At 39.8% G+C, this 17,553-nt stretch overlaps 1 protein-coding gene across 1 annotated transcript in view; it reads left to right on the plus strand.

The window, feature by feature from the left end:
- Positions 1-15,355: 15,355 nt before the first annotated feature.
- The window catches only part of LOC133609487 (cadherin-6-like), a 156,828-nt gene continuing 154,630 nt past the window's right edge, over positions 15,356-17,553 (plus strand). Inside the window, exon 1 of the mRNA XM_061965102.1 lies at positions 15,356-15,446. The gene's annotated coding sequence lies outside the window, so the exon portion shown is untranslated. The remainder of the gene's footprint in view (positions 15,447-17,553) is intronic.

The raw sequence follows: 17,553 nt of genomic DNA on the forward strand, positions 1-17,553 counted from the left end.
ACAAAACACCACTTGGGTTCAGATCCGGGCGGCCATTCTTCCCAATCACGCCTCTCCAGGTTTCACTGTCGTTGCCAATATGAGCGTTGAAGTCCCCCAGTAGAACGAGGGAATCACCCGGGGGAGCACTCTCAAGTACTCCCTCGAGTGAATCCAAAAAGGGTGGGTACTCTGAGCTGCCGTTTGGCGCGTAAGCGCAAACAACAGTCAGGACCCGTCCCCCCACCCGAAGGCGGAGGGAAGCTACCCTCTCGTCCACCGGGTTGAACTCCAACATGCAGGCTCTGAGCCGGGGGGCAACAAGAATTGCCACCCCAGCCCGTCGCCTCTCACTGCTGGCAACGCCAGAGTGGAAGAGAGTCCAGCCCCTCTCGAGAGAACTGGTTCCAGAGCCCTTGCTGTGCGTCGAGGTGAGTCCGACTATATCCAACCGGAACTTCTCTACCTCGCGCACTAGCTCAGGCTCCTTCCCCCCCAGCGAGGTGACGTTCCACGTCCCAAGAGCTAGCTTCTGTAGCCGAGGATCGGACCGCCAAGTGCCCTGCCTTCGGCTACCGCCCAGCTCACATTGCACCCGACCTCTATGGCCCCTGCTATGGGTGGTGAGCCCATTGGAGGGGGGACCCACGTTGCCTCTTCGGGCTGTGCCCGGCCGGGCCCCATGGGGACATCGTGCCCCAACTCCGGGCCTGGCTCCGGAGGGGGGCCCCGGTGACCCGCGTCCGGGCGAGGAAAATCTGAGTCTCGGTTCTTGCATTTCCATAGAAGTCTTCGAGCTGCTCTTTGTCTGATCCCTCACCTAGGACCTGTTTGTCTTGGGAGACCCTACCAGGGGGCATGGAAGCCCCCGGACAACATAGCTCCTAGGATCATTGGGACACGCAAACTCCTCTACCACGTTAAGGTGGCAGCTCAGAGAGGAGACAATACAGTTTATTTTTCCAAATAAAGTCTCCGGGTTGCTTTTCAGCAATTGTCTGTTTTGGGATTGTCCGTCTTGCTCTCGCTCTCCCCCAGCTCCGACAATGTCTCTCCTCCCGGCTGCTACTTAAACAGAGCGACAGGGGATTAGATAATAAAGCCCACCTGGGCCATCTACGCACCTGTCGCTGACTTCGAGGCTGGTCCTGGCACACCCCGTTCCGCTGCAGGCCCGCAGGCCACGTCCCCCTCCACATATACATACAGCAATGTTAATATTTGGTTACATGTCAATTGGCAAATTGGCAAAATTAGCTAACCTCAATGAACCCCAAAATACCTTAAAATAAGTATATTCTCACTAATAACAAGTGCACTTTTCTTGGTAGAAAAAAAGAGACCTTTTTGCTCAATATGTTGAAAAATATTCTTAAATGAAGTAAATGCTAGTGCCATTATCTTGACATAATGATATGCACTCTGCATTACATTTCTTGAAAATTTGCCGCTCAGGCAAATCATATGGTCTAAAAATGCATTTTTCCATCGATAACATGACATCATTGCGCCAAGTGCGTGCTCTTTCAGTCAGTCAGTTCGCATATATACAGCCCGTCCCCCGGCCAAAATTGTTTTAATTGTCATTTTGAGGAATTCATCTGAATGTGCATGAACTATTTCTGTTCAAAATTGTTAGAAATGTTAAATGTTTAAATATTAACTGACAGTTTACTGTACTGTGCCAACTGTACTACTACATGAGTACGTATTTTCTATTGTTTCATTGAAAATAAAACAGCAAAGTCCATTTGGCTGTCATCTGTTTTAATTATGAGACACAATTGTGTCAAAGTCATGATTTTTTTTTCATGCTTCAAATAAGAAATTATTACTTTAAAAAAGTAGTTTTATACTTGTGAGTGTTGATGACAGTTGATATTCTAGTTTCAAGCATGTTTTACTCAATATAGGTCATAAAATCACAGCAACAAGCTGTAATATCTTACTGAGATCATTTAGGACCAAAACTCTTAAAACAAGTAAAACACTCTAAACATAAAATAGGGTTAGTGAGAAGAATTATCTTATCAGACAGAAAATAAGCAAATATCACCCTTATTTGAGATATTTCATCTTACTTAGATTGCGGTTTTTGCAGTGTAGCTGCAGTGTCATTATCTGTGAGCAGATAATAACGTATCATCTCTTTCTCTTTCAGACTTACCATGTTTTATCAGGCCTGTAGTGAAGTCCTCACGTATGCTTTAAGGGATGAGGCATACGTGAATGTGTAGTAAAACTGATATTGTTTATTACAATCTATTGCTTGATTGTAATAAATACATGTTGGAATATAATGACATATTAAATTGCAATGTTGAGGGAAAAAAATTGCAATTAGACTACCAGATTGTTCTGTTCAATTAGTGAGTAGTGATTATTTTACTAATAACATTATAATAGCAATATGTCCTCTGTCTGCTATTTAGTTGTCGAGGAAACAGTCAAGCGAGCGAGCATAACAAATGTATGCCGATTTGTATTTTTTTAATTGGACTTCCGGAATGTGAATGAAGGTGCAGCACAAATTCTAGCGACCAAGCAAAGATGTTATTGTAGGAAGGGCAGTTGTTGTTGTTGGGACAGCGGTGCTCTAATGGAGTGCTGTTGCTCTTTAAAGATAGCAGGGTCTGGTGCAAGCCTTCTCCGGGTCACGCTGAAGTTAATTACCTGCAACTGAATAGTTACTTTGGGCCTCTCCTGGGACGCAGGACAGGCAGGAAGCCATGCATCCCACAAATTAAATGTTTAGCCATTGCGGGGGACAAGGAAACAACAAATAATGTGTAGTTTTCCCTCAGACAACTAAGACTCTTGGGTACACTGCAAAAACTGAAATCCAAGTAAGATTAAATATCTCAAATAAGGGTGATATTTGCTTATTTTCTGTCTGATAAGATAATTCTTCTAACTAAGCAGATTTTATGTTAGAGTGTTTTACTTGTTTTAAGGGTTTTGGTCGTAAATGACCTCAGTAAGATATTACAGCTTGTTGCTGAGATTTGATGACCTATATTGAGTAAAACATGCTTGAAACTAGAATATCAATTGTTGCAAAGCTGTGTCATCAACACTCACAAGTATAAAACTACTTTTTTAAAGTAAACATTTCTAACTTCAAGCATGAAGAAAAAAAAATCATGATTTTGACACAATTTGCTGTTTTATTTTCAACGAACAATAGAAAATACGTACTCATGTAGTAGTACAGTTGGCACAGTACAGTAAACTGACAGTTAATATTTAAACATTTAAATGTGACATTTCAAACAATTTTGCATATCTCAATATCACTTTGTGACTTCAATAATAAATATGGCAGTGCCATGTTGTCATTTTTTTCCATAACTTGAGTTGAAGTTTGCAAAACCTTGTTTTTGATTGATTGTTTGAAACTTGTTAGTGTAGATTGCACAGTACAGTACATATTCCGTATAATTGACCACTAAATGGTAACACCCGAGTAAGATTTTTAACTTGTTTAAGTCGGGGTCCACGTTAATCAATTCATGGTAAAGTTACATTGTTTAATGCATCCAGCGGGGCATCACAACAAAATTAGGCATAATAATGTGTTAATTCCACGACTGTATATATCGGTATCGGTTGATATTGGAATCGGTAATTAAGAGTTGGACAATATCGGAATATCGGATATCGGCAAAAAAGCCATTATCGGACATCGCTAGTCTACACGTATCTATTATGTATGACTGCCATCGACTGGTCACACTTATCATTCCACCATGTACCAAATACAATTGCTTCGAGGTCAGTAAGCACAACCAGAATTATGACGTATATTTTGCGCACCGGGTCGAGTCAAATGAAAGGATTTTAAGTGCACCTTACAATCTGAAAAATATGGTATATAAGGCGCTTAATTTTTTGCAGCTCCAGACAGATTAGTTTTTTGTATATTTGGTCCAATATGGCTCTTTCAACATTTTGGATTGCCGACCCCTGGTCTAACTCTACACCAGGTTCACGTTCGATTGTCCTGCACTGCAAAAAGTCAGTGTTCAAAAACAAGAAAAAAAATTACAAAAATTAGGAGCATTTTACTTGAACTAAGTAAAATTATCTGCGAATAGAACAAGAAAATTTGCCTTGTCAAGACTTTCCAAAACAAGTAAAATTAGCTAACCTCGATGAACCCAAAAATACCTTAAAATAAGTATATTCTCACTAGTAACAAGTGCACTTTTCTTGGTAGGAAAAAAAAAAAAAAGAGACATTTTTTCTCAATATGTTGAAAAATATTCTTAAATGAAGTAAATGCTAGTGCCATTATCTTGACATTTCTTGCATTTTCCCATCGATAAAATGACATCGTCGCGCCAAGTGCTTGCTCTTTCAGTCAATTAGTGCGCAAAGAATATATATATATATATATATATATATATATATATATATATATATATATATATATATATATATCCATCCATCCATCCATTTTCTACCGCTTATTCCCTTTGGGGTCGCGGGGGGCGCTGGAGCCTATCTCAGCTACAATCGGGCGGAAGGCGGGGTACACCCTGGACAAGTCGCCACCTCATCGCAGGGCCAACACAGATAGACAGACAACATTCACACTCACATCCACACACTAGGGCCAATTTAGTGTTGCCAATCAACTTATCCCCAGGTGCATGTCTTTGGAAGTGGGAGGAAGCCGGAGTACCCGGAGGGAACCCACGCAGTCACGGGGAGAACATGCAAACTCCACACAGAAAGATCCCGAGCCCGGGATTGAACCCAAGACTACTCAGGACCTTCGTATTGTGAGGCAGATGCACTAACCCCTCTGCCACAGTGAAGCCCATATACATATATATATATATATATATATATATATATATATATATATATATATATATATATATATATATATATATATATATATTTACAGCCCGGTCCCCGACCAAATTTTTTTTTAAATGTAATTTTGAAGAATTTATCTGAATGTGCATGAACTATTTCTGTTCAAAATTGTTTGAAATGTCACATGTTAAATGTTTAAATATTAACTGACAGTTTACTGTACTGTGCCAACTGTACTACTGTATGAGTACGTATTTTCTATTGTATCATTGAAAATAAAACAGCAAAGTCCATTTGGCTGACATCTGTTTTAATTATGAGACACAATTGTGTCAAAGTCATGATTTTTTTTATTTCATGCTTGAAATAGGAAATTATTACTTTAAAAAAGTAGTTTAATTACTTGTGAGTGTTGATGACACAGCTTTGCAACACTTGATATTCTAGTTCCAAGCATGTTTTACTCAATATAGGTCATCAAATCTCAGCAACAAGCTGTAATATCTTACTGAGATCATTTAGGACCACACCACTTAAAACAAGTAAAACACACTAACATAAAATCTGCTTAGTGAGAAGAATTATCTTATCAGACAGAAAATAAGCAAATATCACCATTATTTGCATACTTGCCAACCCTCCCGATTTCCCCGGGGGACTCCGGAATTTCAGTGCCCCTCCCGAAAATCTCCCGGGGCAACCTTTCTCCCGAATTTCTCCCGATTTTCACCCGGCCAACATTATTGGGGGCATGCCTTGATAGCACTGCCTTTAGCGTCCTCTACAACCTGTCGTTGCGTCCGCTTTTTCTCCATTCAAACAGCGTAATAATATATGCGGCTTCTACAGACACACGTAAGTGAATGCAAACGCATACTTGATCAACAGCCATACAGGTCACACCGAGGGTGGCCGTATAAACAACTTTAACACTGTTACAAATAAGCGCCACACTGTCAACCCACATCAAACAAGAATGACAAACACATTTCGGGAGAACATCCGCACCGTAACACAACATAAACACAACAGAACAAATACCCAGTATCCCTTGCAGCACTAACTCTTCCGGGCTACAATATACACCCCCGCTACCACCAAACCCAAGTATATTACTTAGATTTCAGTTTTTGCAGTGTGGGGACGCGTGTAACGGTTCCACTTCCAATCAGGAAGAGTGTAGGTGAAGTGTGTTGATTGGTGGACTTGGAAGAAGACAGGCACTTACAAAATCTTGCAGAAAGTCCCTTCCTGCTACTTTTTGTCCAAAGTCTCCTGGTGTTAATGAGAGTTTACCCTCGCAGTTGGAGCGACTGGTTTGTCTCATGTGTGGAGCTACAAACAAAAGAGGCGATAAAAGGCAATTGTTCTTGAAATGTAGCGATTACTTAAAGTCGGCGGAGCTCGAAGTCATCAGGTGGAAGCGTTAAAGTGATCGCCAGCGTGCTCCTTTTAGCGCCGCGCAAATTGGGGCAAGTAGAAATAATTTGGACACGGCTGAATGCATAAAGAGAGGAAATAAAAAGACAGACGGAGAAAAATGACCACGAGCACGGGAGCGTTTATGGCGGAGGGATAAAAAAAAAGTTGGTGATATTTATCCCCGAGCATCCGGCGGCTGTGCAGCGAAGCCTGCCACAGCGTCATGGCGCTCCGTGGCTTTTAATAGGAACACGGCTTAAGAGGCCCCTTACATCTCTCGTTTCACTTCAAGTTGTCACTCACTAATCCCTCTGTGATGCGCCACGCTGCCGGATTAGCGCCGCGACCCCCAGATTTTTTGAAACGATCATCCGCAAAAAGGCCGCTAATAGGAAACAAATTATGCATAGCGGGGTTGGGGGGGCAACCGTGCCGCCCCCCCGCCCCCAACCTCCAAACCTCACCCCCTCCTCGCCCAATTCATCATGTCACTTTGGCGGCGCAGATTAGCATGTCGCTAGGTTCATGTCCGCCAGCGGAGAACAAACATGCACATGAATGTACGACATCACAGAGGGATTTATTAACAGGGCCTGGTCTTAGTCCATCTGTACCACTAATCCAACACACACACACACACACACACACACACATTCTTGTATTTCTGACCTTCTTTAGACCTCCGAAAAATGCCTACCTCTTTAGGACCACCCTTTCTAGATACATAAAGATTTGTATTTACAACATTAATAATATATACATACTATGCAAATATAAAAAAGTAAGCGTTTTGTAAAGAAAAAAAATGTTTTTGACATTTTTGTTTGTAATTGGTTTTTCCATCCATCCATCCATTTCTACCGCTTATTCCCTTTTGGGGTCGCGGGGGGCGCTGGAGCCTATCTCAGCTACAATCGGGCGGAAGGCGGGGTACACCCTGGACAAGTCGCCACCTCATCGCAGGGCCAACACAGATAGACAGACAACATTCACACTCACATCCACACACTAGGGCCAATTTAGTGTTGCCAATCAACTTATCCCCAGGTGCATGTCTTTGGAAGTGGGAGGAAGCCGGAGTACCCGGAGGGAACCCACGCAGTCACGGGGAGAACATGCAAACTCCACACAGAAAGATCCCGAGCCCGGGATTGAACCCAAGACTACTCAGGACCTTCGTATTGTGAGGCAGATGCACTAACCCCTCTGCCACCGTTTTTAATCTTCATTATTTACTTCAAGTTATTACAGTATGTCTCTATATACATATTATTATTTGTATATTTTTTATTAATTTTGGACAAAGGGGGCGCATTTAAATTTCTTACACACACTTGTTATTTCATATGTTGACCAGAAAGGGAGCACTTTTAAAATCGACACAGTCAATTTGAAAAAAAAAATCCTTCCTTTTTGGGACCACCCTAGGTACTTTTCCTTGTTGATGTCTCAAGAATGGCAGAAATACAAGAACACATATACACACACACACACACACATATATTCTTGTATTTCTTACCTTCTTTAGACCTCCGAAAAATTCTTGCCTCTTTAGGACCACCCTTTCTAGATATATAAAGATTTGTATTTACAACATTAATAATATATACATACTATGCAAATATAAAAAAAGTAAGCTTTTTGTAAAAAAAAAAATGTTTTTGACATTTTTGTTTGTAATTGGTTTTTAATCTTCATTATTTACTTCAAGTTATTACAGTATGTCTCTATATACATATTATTATTTGTATATTTTTTATTAATTTTGGACAAAGGGGGCGCATTTAAATTTCTTACACACACTTGTTATTTCATATGTTGACCAGAGAGGGAGCACTTTTAAAATCGACACAGTCAATTTGAAAAAAAAAATCTTTCCTTTTTGGGACCACCCTAGGTACTTTTCCTTGTTGATGTCTCAAGAAGGGCAGAAATACAAGAACACATATACACACACACACACACACACACACACACACACACACACATATATTCTTGTAAATCTTACCTTCTTTAGACCTCCGAAAAATTCTTGCCTCTTTAGGACCACCCTTTCTAGATATATAAAGATTTGTATTTACAACATTAATAATATATACATACTATGCAAATATAAAAAAGTAAGCTTTTTGTAAAAAAAAAAATGTTTTTGACATTTTTGTGTGTAATTGGTTTTTAATCTTCATTATTTACTTCAAGTTATTACAGTATGTCTCTATATACATATTATTATTTGTATATTTTTTATTAATTTTGGACAAAGGGGGCGCTTTTAAATTTCTTACACACACTTGTTATTTCATACGTTGACCAGAGGGGGAGCACTTTTAAAATTGACACACAGTCAATTTGAAAAAAAACCTTCCTTTTTGGGACCACCCTAGGTACTTTTCCTTGTTGATGTCTCAAGAAGGGTAGAAATACAAGAACACATACACACACACACACACACACACACACACACACACACACACACACACACACATATATTCTTGTATTTCTTACCTTCTTGAGACCTCCGAAAAATGCCTACCTCTTTAGGACCACCCTTTCTAGATATATAAAGATTTTTATTTATATATTTTTTATTAATTTTGGATAAAAGGGGCGCATTTAAATTTCTTACACACACTTGTTATTTCATATGTTGACCAGAAAGGGAGCACTTTTGAAATCGACACACAGTCAATTTGAAAAAAAACCTTCCTTTTTGGGACCACCCTAGGTACTTTTCCTTGTTGATGTCTCAAGAAAGGTAGAAATACAAGAACACATACACACACACACACACACACACACACACACACACACACACACACACACACACACACATATATTCTTGTATTTCTTACCTTCTTTAGACCTCCGAAAAATGCTTACCTCTTTAGAACCACCCTTTCTAGATATATAAAGATTTGTATTTACAACATTAATAATATATACATACTATGCAAATATAAAAAAGTAAGCTTTTTGTAAAAAAAAATGTTTTTGACATTTTTGTTTGTAATTTGTTTTTAATCTTCATTATTTACTTCAAGTTATTACAGTATGTCTCTATATACATATTATTATTTGTATATTGTTTTATTAATTTTGGACAAAGGGGGCGCATTTAAATTTCTTACACACACTTGTTATTTCATATGTTGACCAGAAAGGGAGCACTTTTGAAATCGGCACACAGTCAATTTCAAAAAAAGTCCTTCCTTTTTGGGACCACCCTCTGTACTTTTCCTTGTTGATGTCTCAAGAAAGGTAGAAATACAAGAACACATACACACACACACACACACACACACACACACACACACACACACACACACACACACACACACACACACACACACACACACACACATATTCTTGTATTTCTTACCTTCTTTAGACCTCCGAAAAATGCTTACCTCTTTAGAACCACCCTTTCTAGATATATAAAGATTTGTATTTACAACATTAATAATATATACATACTATGCAAATATAAAAAAGTAAGCTTTTTGTAAAAAAAAATGTTTTTGACATTTTTGTTTGTAATTTGTTTTTAATCTTCATTATTTACTTCAAGTTATTACAGTATGTCTCTATATACATATTATTATTTGTATATTGTTTTATTAATTTTGGACAAAGGGGGCGCATTTAAATTTCTTACACACACTTGTTATTTCATATGTTGACCAGAAAGGGAGCACTTTTGAAATCGGCACACAGTCAATTTCAAAAAAAGTCCTTCCTTTTTGGGACCACCCTCTGTACTTTTCCTTGTTGATGTCTCAAGAAAGGTAGAAATACAAGAACACATACACACACACATATATTATTGTATTTCTTACCTTCTTGAGACCTCCGAAAAATGCCTACCTCTTTAGGACCACCCATTCTAGATATATAAAGATTTTTATTTACAACATTAATAATATATACAAACTATACAAATATAAAAAAGGTGAACTTTTTGTAAATGTTATCTTTTTGGAATTTTTTGTTTGTAATTGGTTTTTAATCTCCGTTATTTACTTCAAGTTATTACAGTATGTCTCTCCCTCTCTCTCTCTCTCTCTCTCTCTCTCTCTCTCTCTCTCTCTCTCTCTCTCTCTCTCTCTCTCTCTCTCTCTCTATATATATATATATATATATATATATATATATATATATATATATATGTAGGAAATTAAAATGTTAATTAATGAAAATTAATTTTGGCCAAAGGGGCCGCATTTTAATTTCTTACACTTGTTATTTCATATGTTGGCCAGAGGGGGAGCACTTCAAATTTTTACACACACTTGTTATTTCATATGTTGACCAGAGGGGGAGCACTTTTAAAACCGACACACAGTCAATTGGGAAAAAATCCCTCCTTTTTGGGACCACCCTAATTTTTATAGATTTCACCACCAGGGGTGCTAATGAGATCTCTATTTTTTTTGTTTTTTGTAATGTGCTTAAGGCCGATGACAAACGAGTCACGGACCACAGGCGGTCCCTGTGCCGCACTTTGGGCAACCCAGCTGTAGAAGCTGACTGTTAATGACCACTATCGTCTTAGTACCGTAGTGTATTTGTTCATCCTATGGTTACATATGGGACGCGGGTCGTCTTATGTTAAGCTCCGGAAGTCGTAAAATCAGCTGTTCACCTGGTGGGGTTTTTCTGGGATTTAGCTGCCGTCTTGTTTTATCATATATCGCTGCCTTTGCACCTGTCAATGTTTACTTTTGTATGCACATTAAATCAACAAAAAAAATCCTGACTTTGGAGCAATGTTCACGGACTCTAGTATTTGGCTCTCTATTAGATGCAATGGTTTTCCGTATTGGGACCATGATTTATGTCCTAACTTGTTCACCGGTCCTCATATGGAAAGTACTTTTCCTTGTTGATATCTCAAGAAGAGTAGAAATACAAGAACACACACACACACACACACACACACACACATATATTCTTGTATTTCTTACCTTCTTGAGACCTACGAAAAATGCCTGCCTCTGTAGGACCACCCATTCTAGATATATAAAGATTTGTATTTACAACATTAATAATATATACAAACTATACAATTATAAAAAAGGTGAGCTTTTTGTAATTTTTTTCTTTTTTAAATTTTTTGTTTGTAATTGGTTTTTAATCTTCGTTAGTTACTTCGAGTTATTACAATATGTATCTATCTATCTCTATATATATATATATATATATATATATATATATATATATATATATATATAATTTTTTTATATATATATATTTTTTTTATTATTAATTTTGTCTAAAGGGGGTGCATTTTAATTTCTTACACATGTTATTTCATATGTTGACCAGAGGGGGAGCATTTTTAAAACTGACACACAGTCAATTTGAAAAAAAAATCCTTCCTTTTTGGGACCACCCTAATTTTGATAGATTTCACCACCAGGGGAGCTAATGAGATCTCTATTTTTTGTTTTGTTTTTTGTAATGTGCAAACGAGTCACGGACCACTGGTGGTCCCTGTGCCGCACTTTGGGCAACCCAGCTGTAGAAGCTGACTGTTAATGGCCACTATAGTCTTAGTACCGTAGTCATTTGTTCATCCTATGGTCACATATGGCACCGGAAGTCGTAAAATCAGCTGTTCTGTACTTTTGTATGCACATTAAATCAACAACAAAAAAAATCCTGACCTTGGAGCAATGTTCACGGACTCTAGTATTTGGCTCTCTATTAGATGCAATGGTTTTTCGTATTGGGACCATGATTTCGGTCCTAACTTGTTCACCTGTCCTCATAAGGAAGGTACTTTTCCTTGTTGATGTCTTAAGAAGGGTAGCAATACAAGAACACACACACATACACACACACACACACACGCACGCGGCCACGCTGACTCAATGAGGCAAATTCCCCATGAAGGTCCATGTCATCTCCTGCTGCTGCTGCAGCCGGGGTAGCATCCAAAAAGAGTCCCTGGAGGCATCCCAAACTTCCAGGATTAAGATCCACCCGAGTCAGACTTTGTTTTGTTCTGAGATACCCCCGCCACCCTCCCTTTCCCAGGGTGCATTGCAGCGTCCCAAATAGACTCCACGCGCCGTTCTGGTCCACATCCTTGTAGAACCGCGTGGATCTTCGGGGAGTCTGCTTGCAGAGGGTGGACGGACACGTTTTTTTTTCGCCGTTCCACTTCTCTCCCCAGCCTGGGGACACACGGGGTGGGGGCGGGGGGGAGGGTGGAGGTGTGTGATGGTGGCCTCAGTGTGCCCTCGCGGCACAATTGGGCCGCCTGCCACGAGCGCCGTGATTTATGATGCCGTCAAAATGTACTCTGTTGCTTTTTTCACCCCCTTTTATGCTCTCCGTTGCTGAAGCGGAGGGTCGCTTTGTCGTCTTCGAGGGCGCCGCCTGCTCCTCCAAACAGGAAGTGCTCATCTAATGCATTTAAAAAAAAAAAAAAAAATTATAATGTTCTCCGGGTTCCCTGGAGGCCGCCATGCAAACGTCAGCCTAGTTTTGTTTTATGCGTGCACAGGAGCACAGACCTCCGCCAAGGCCGATGAGTGTGCAAGTCAAAGTGTGAGACGCGTGGAAATCTTTTGAAGTGTGGAGAGGTTTGAGTTTTGGAAACTACAGTTTATAAATAACGTTAAACAGCAGAGTCAGGAGATAAAGTTAAGTTAAAGTATCACTGATAGTCACACACACACTAGGTGTGTTGAAATTAACCTCTGCATTTGACCCATCCCCTTGTTCACCCCCTGGGAGGTGAGGGCAGCAGTGAGCAGCAGCGGTGGCCACGCCCGGGAATCATCTTTGGTGATTTAACCCTCAATTCCAACCCTTGATGGGCACAGGTTCGGTGGCCGCGGATGAAGCGCTGGCTGTTATCTGTTTAAAAAAGATCAACACTGAGCTGTGCTGTCCAGTTATCTTACACTTCTGAGTCTCATTTGCAAGTATTGTATTATATAGTAGACCAAGACGTTAGATGACAGTAGTGTGTAGACTATGGCACCGGTGTCAAACTCAAGGCCCGGGGGGCCAGATGTGGCCCGCCGCTTCATTTTATTTGGCCCTCGAAAGCCTGGAAATAATATGTATCAGGGGCGTCACTAGCTTTTAAGGACAGGGGGGGCTTAGCCCCCAGGAGATGCACAGGATGCGAGCGAACGTTACGCGCAAGCACAAAACTTCACAAACGGCAAAGAAAGACTTAGAAATGATTCATTGTTATTATTATTATCTAAAAAAAAATGCACGGGACGAAATGAAATGCTCCCCGGGACGATGGCTTTTAACCATTTTTTTCTTTTTATGTATTTATTCATTTTACATTTTATATTAAATGTCTTGGTTTTTCTTCCCTCTGAAAATCCTATGAAATGTTTAACAAGCAATCCTGTAATAATACAACAGCTATTAATGTAACAATACAATAAAACAAATATATTTAATGATTTAATTTCATTATTTTAACAATAGGCTAATGTATATTACTTTGTATAGATTCTACAAGAAACACAAAACTTAAAAACTAAATTATTTACAATTGCACACACAAGGTTTTGTGCAGCTTCACTCATTGTAAAGGAAGATAGTGTGCTTCGTACATCTGCAGGACCGCAAGCAAGGTCGCAGAGAAAATGCGGACTGGAATTTGAGTGATGTGGGCATTTTCTATAAGTGGAATGGATTGAATACCGACGCACTAAAGAGGCTCTCTACCTTACGCTACGAAGTGAGGGGAAACTGAGTGAATAATAACAGGTTATATGATTATTTATTTAAACTCATATTCGGGCCACTTTATAATGACTATGTCGGCATGTATTTGTAAAAAAAAAAAAAAACACCAAATTATTTAGGGGGGCTTAAGAATATTTTAGGGGGGCTTGAGCCCCCCTAAAATATGCCTAACAACGCCAATGATATGTATCAATAAAGTACTGTAACATTTCTTACTAAATGTATTGAGAATTGAGGGAAAAAAAGTACAAATGATGTTAAATATTGTCGAATTATGCAAAAATATATGATCAAACATTCAAACCATTTTTTAAATAGAACTAATTACTAATAATAATGATTTCAAAGCAAGTTATCCATCAAATTGTGCAATGTAAAAGTAGCAATAGATTTGATGGTAAAATTGGTGAAATGTACTTTGGTTTTTACAGCATTTTTCTCTAAACGAAAAAAACAGTACCGTATTTTTCGGAGTATAAGTCGCACCGGAGTATAAGTCGCACCTGCCGAAAATGCATAATAAAAAAGGGGAAAAAAACATATACAAGTTGCACTGGAGCCTGGCCAAACTATGAAAAAAACTGCGACTTATAGTCTGAAAAATACTGTACTCTTTTTTTTTTTTTTTTTTACTGTAATAAACTGTGGTCCCGTTTTGGCCTTTACAGTAATACACTGAAAATTATATAGTTGTTGATTTGCGGTTAAAAAAAAAAAAAAAAAAAGGTAGCTCAAGTGCCAACATTTTACTGTAAAATTGCATTTTTCTTTTATTTACAGTAAAAAAAAAAAAGAGTACATTTTACAGTACAATTCTGGCAACTGAGCTGCCTTTTTTTTAACCATAAAAACAGCAGTACTGTTGTTCCATTTACAGTAATATACACTACATTTTGAGGTGAAATTATTGCAATTTACCATATTTTTTTTCACATTTTAATTTAAAAAAAATCTACTGATAAAATGCTTTAAAAAATGGTGTAAGAATAGTATTCACTTTGAGCCAAACATAACTTCGATGTGCCCCTTAGTGAAAATGACTTGGACACCTCTGGACTATGCTGTGTTGTCTTAGCCAGAAAGTAGTCTTTGCCATTAAGATGAATGTGCCAGTCTGGGTTTGTTTTGTTTGTTTTTTGGAGCCTCCATGATCATGATTCTTCACGACTGTTTTTGTTTTGTTATATTAATCCTGTGTTTGGCGTTGTGTCGGTCTTCCTCGTGTCCTTGTTTCTATCTTCCCGAAAGAGCGCTGATTGTTTACACCTGTTCCACCTTGGTAATTAGATTCACCTGCCGAGAAGACTAATTAGGAGGCTTGTTATGCCCAGCAGCGTCCTTCTGATGTTGCTGCTTCATTGTTCATGTTCGGGTGTCACAGTCATTTTATTGTCTCCCGGAGTTATTGTTGCCTGCTGTTCCTAATTAAAGGACCATCACACCTCCACACAACAATCGCAATGCGCCACCGTGACACACAAAGTGTTAATACTGTAAGTATTGCATTTATTACACACCAGATGTTTGATTGCATTGGGAATTTTAGTTGAAGTTTTCATCACCAAATTTGGAGGTGTTGAAATTGCCATGTAAAATGGCTAATGCTAATCAGGAGCATGTCAGTAGCAAATACAATGTAGATTTACATGGAGCTAGCACATTTTGAAAAGTGGAGCCTTGCTGTGCTTCTGAGCGCCGCCTTCTTGCTTTGTTGGCGTAGAAAGACAATTTTACGTTACCTCGACGCAGTCCGGCTGAGTCTGCTCTTAGCGCTTGACTACTTATTTCGTCTGCAACCGGACGTGACGTTATGTGCAACAAAGGTATTGAAATATCAATCAATCAATCAATGTTTATTTATATAGCCCTAAATCACAAGTGTCTCAAAGGGCTGCACAAGCCACAATGACATCCTCGGTACAAAGCCCACATAAGGGCAAGGAAAAACTCACCCCAGTGGGACGTCGATGTGAATGACTATGAGAAACCTTGGAGAGGACCGCATATGTGGGTAACCCTTCCCCTCTAGGGGAGACTGAATGCAATGGATGTCGAGTGGGTCTGACATAATATTGTGAGAGTCCAGTCCATAGTGCATCCAACATAATAGTAAGAGTCCAGTCCATAGAGGGGCCAGCAGGACACCATCCCGAGCGGAGACGGGTCAGCAGCGCAGAGATGCACAGGCGAGCGGTCCACCCCGGGTCCCGACTCTGGACAGCCAGCACTTCATCCATGGCCACCGGACCTGTGCCCCCGCCCCCTCCACAAGGAAGAGGGGAGCAGAGGAGAAAAGAAAAGAAACGGCAGATCAACTGGTCTAAAAGGGGTGTCTATTTAAAGGCTAGAGTATACAAATGAGGCACCGTTTGATTTTGCGTGAATTTTGTACCCAATAGTACTGACAGACTTTAGCAGGTACCCAGAGTACTCATTCTCTAGAGGCCTTTAAAAATGAAGAATCTTTCTATCCTGACATAATATTGAATAGGATTCCACAATATAAACAGCAGCTAAATGCAATCTAGATCCGATCCAGATCTGATTTGAGTTGGTTTTCTTTAAAGGGTGAGGTGTCTGGTGGTTGTCGAACTCCATTGAATCCAGATCTAACTCGGTTCATTAGAATTTCTGAATGTGTGAATCCAGAGTTTCATTCATAATGAATATATTATCTATTCATCCTGTCATGACGTTGACTGGAATTTAAAAAGATATAAAAACTGTGACCAATCTGGATCAAGTCTGGATATGGATTAGGGTTAGATTCACCACACACAGAGCTAAGTGTTCAGCACAGTGCTGTTACCAAAAATATTGTATTGATGTTATTTGGTTAAAGTACATTATTGGTTGTGTCACTGTAATGTGATTTGTGTCAACATGCATAAAAGCTACGTGGCAATATTTCATGGACTGATGCGAAAAGAAAAACTGAATTCCTGTTATTTGAAGTCTTGTTACTTAAATGATTCATCTTCTTCATGAGAGAGCTTTGCCTTCTGGCTCAGCTCTCGTTTCGTCACAACAGTGCGGCAGAGAGACTGCAATACTGCCCCAGCTGCTCCGATTCTCCGGCTGATTTCCTTCTCCATCTTTCCCTCACTCGTGAACGAGACCCCGAGATACTTAAACTCCTCCACCTGGGACAGAGGGTCTCGTTCTCTACCTGGACTGTACAAACCATCGGTTTCCTGCTGAGAACCATGGCCTCAGATTTGGAGATGCCGATTCCAGCCGCTGAACACTCGGCTGAGAACCGATCCAGTGAGAGCTGAAGGCCACGAACCGAAGGTGCCATCAGGACCACATCATCTGCAAACAGCAGTGACGCAACATTTAGCCCCCCCGAGACGTATACCCTCCACACACCACTCCCGATTTTCCCGGGAGACTCCTGAATTTCAGTGCCCCTCCCGAAAATCAATTCTCCAGAATTTCTCCCGATTTCCACCCGGACAACAATATTGGGGGCGTGCCTCAAAGCCACTGCATTTAGCGTCCTCTACAACCTGTCGTCACGTCCGCTTTTACTCCATTCAAAGTGCGTGCCGGCCCAGTCACATAATATATGCGGCTTTTACACACACACACAAGTGA

This window comes from Nerophis lumbriciformis, linkage group LG07, assembly GCF_033978685.3.
Source record: "Nerophis lumbriciformis linkage group LG07, RoL_Nlum_v2.1, whole genome shotgun sequence".
Classification (NCBI taxonomy): Eukaryota; Metazoa; Chordata; class Actinopteri; order Syngnathiformes; family Syngnathidae; genus Nerophis; species Nerophis lumbriciformis.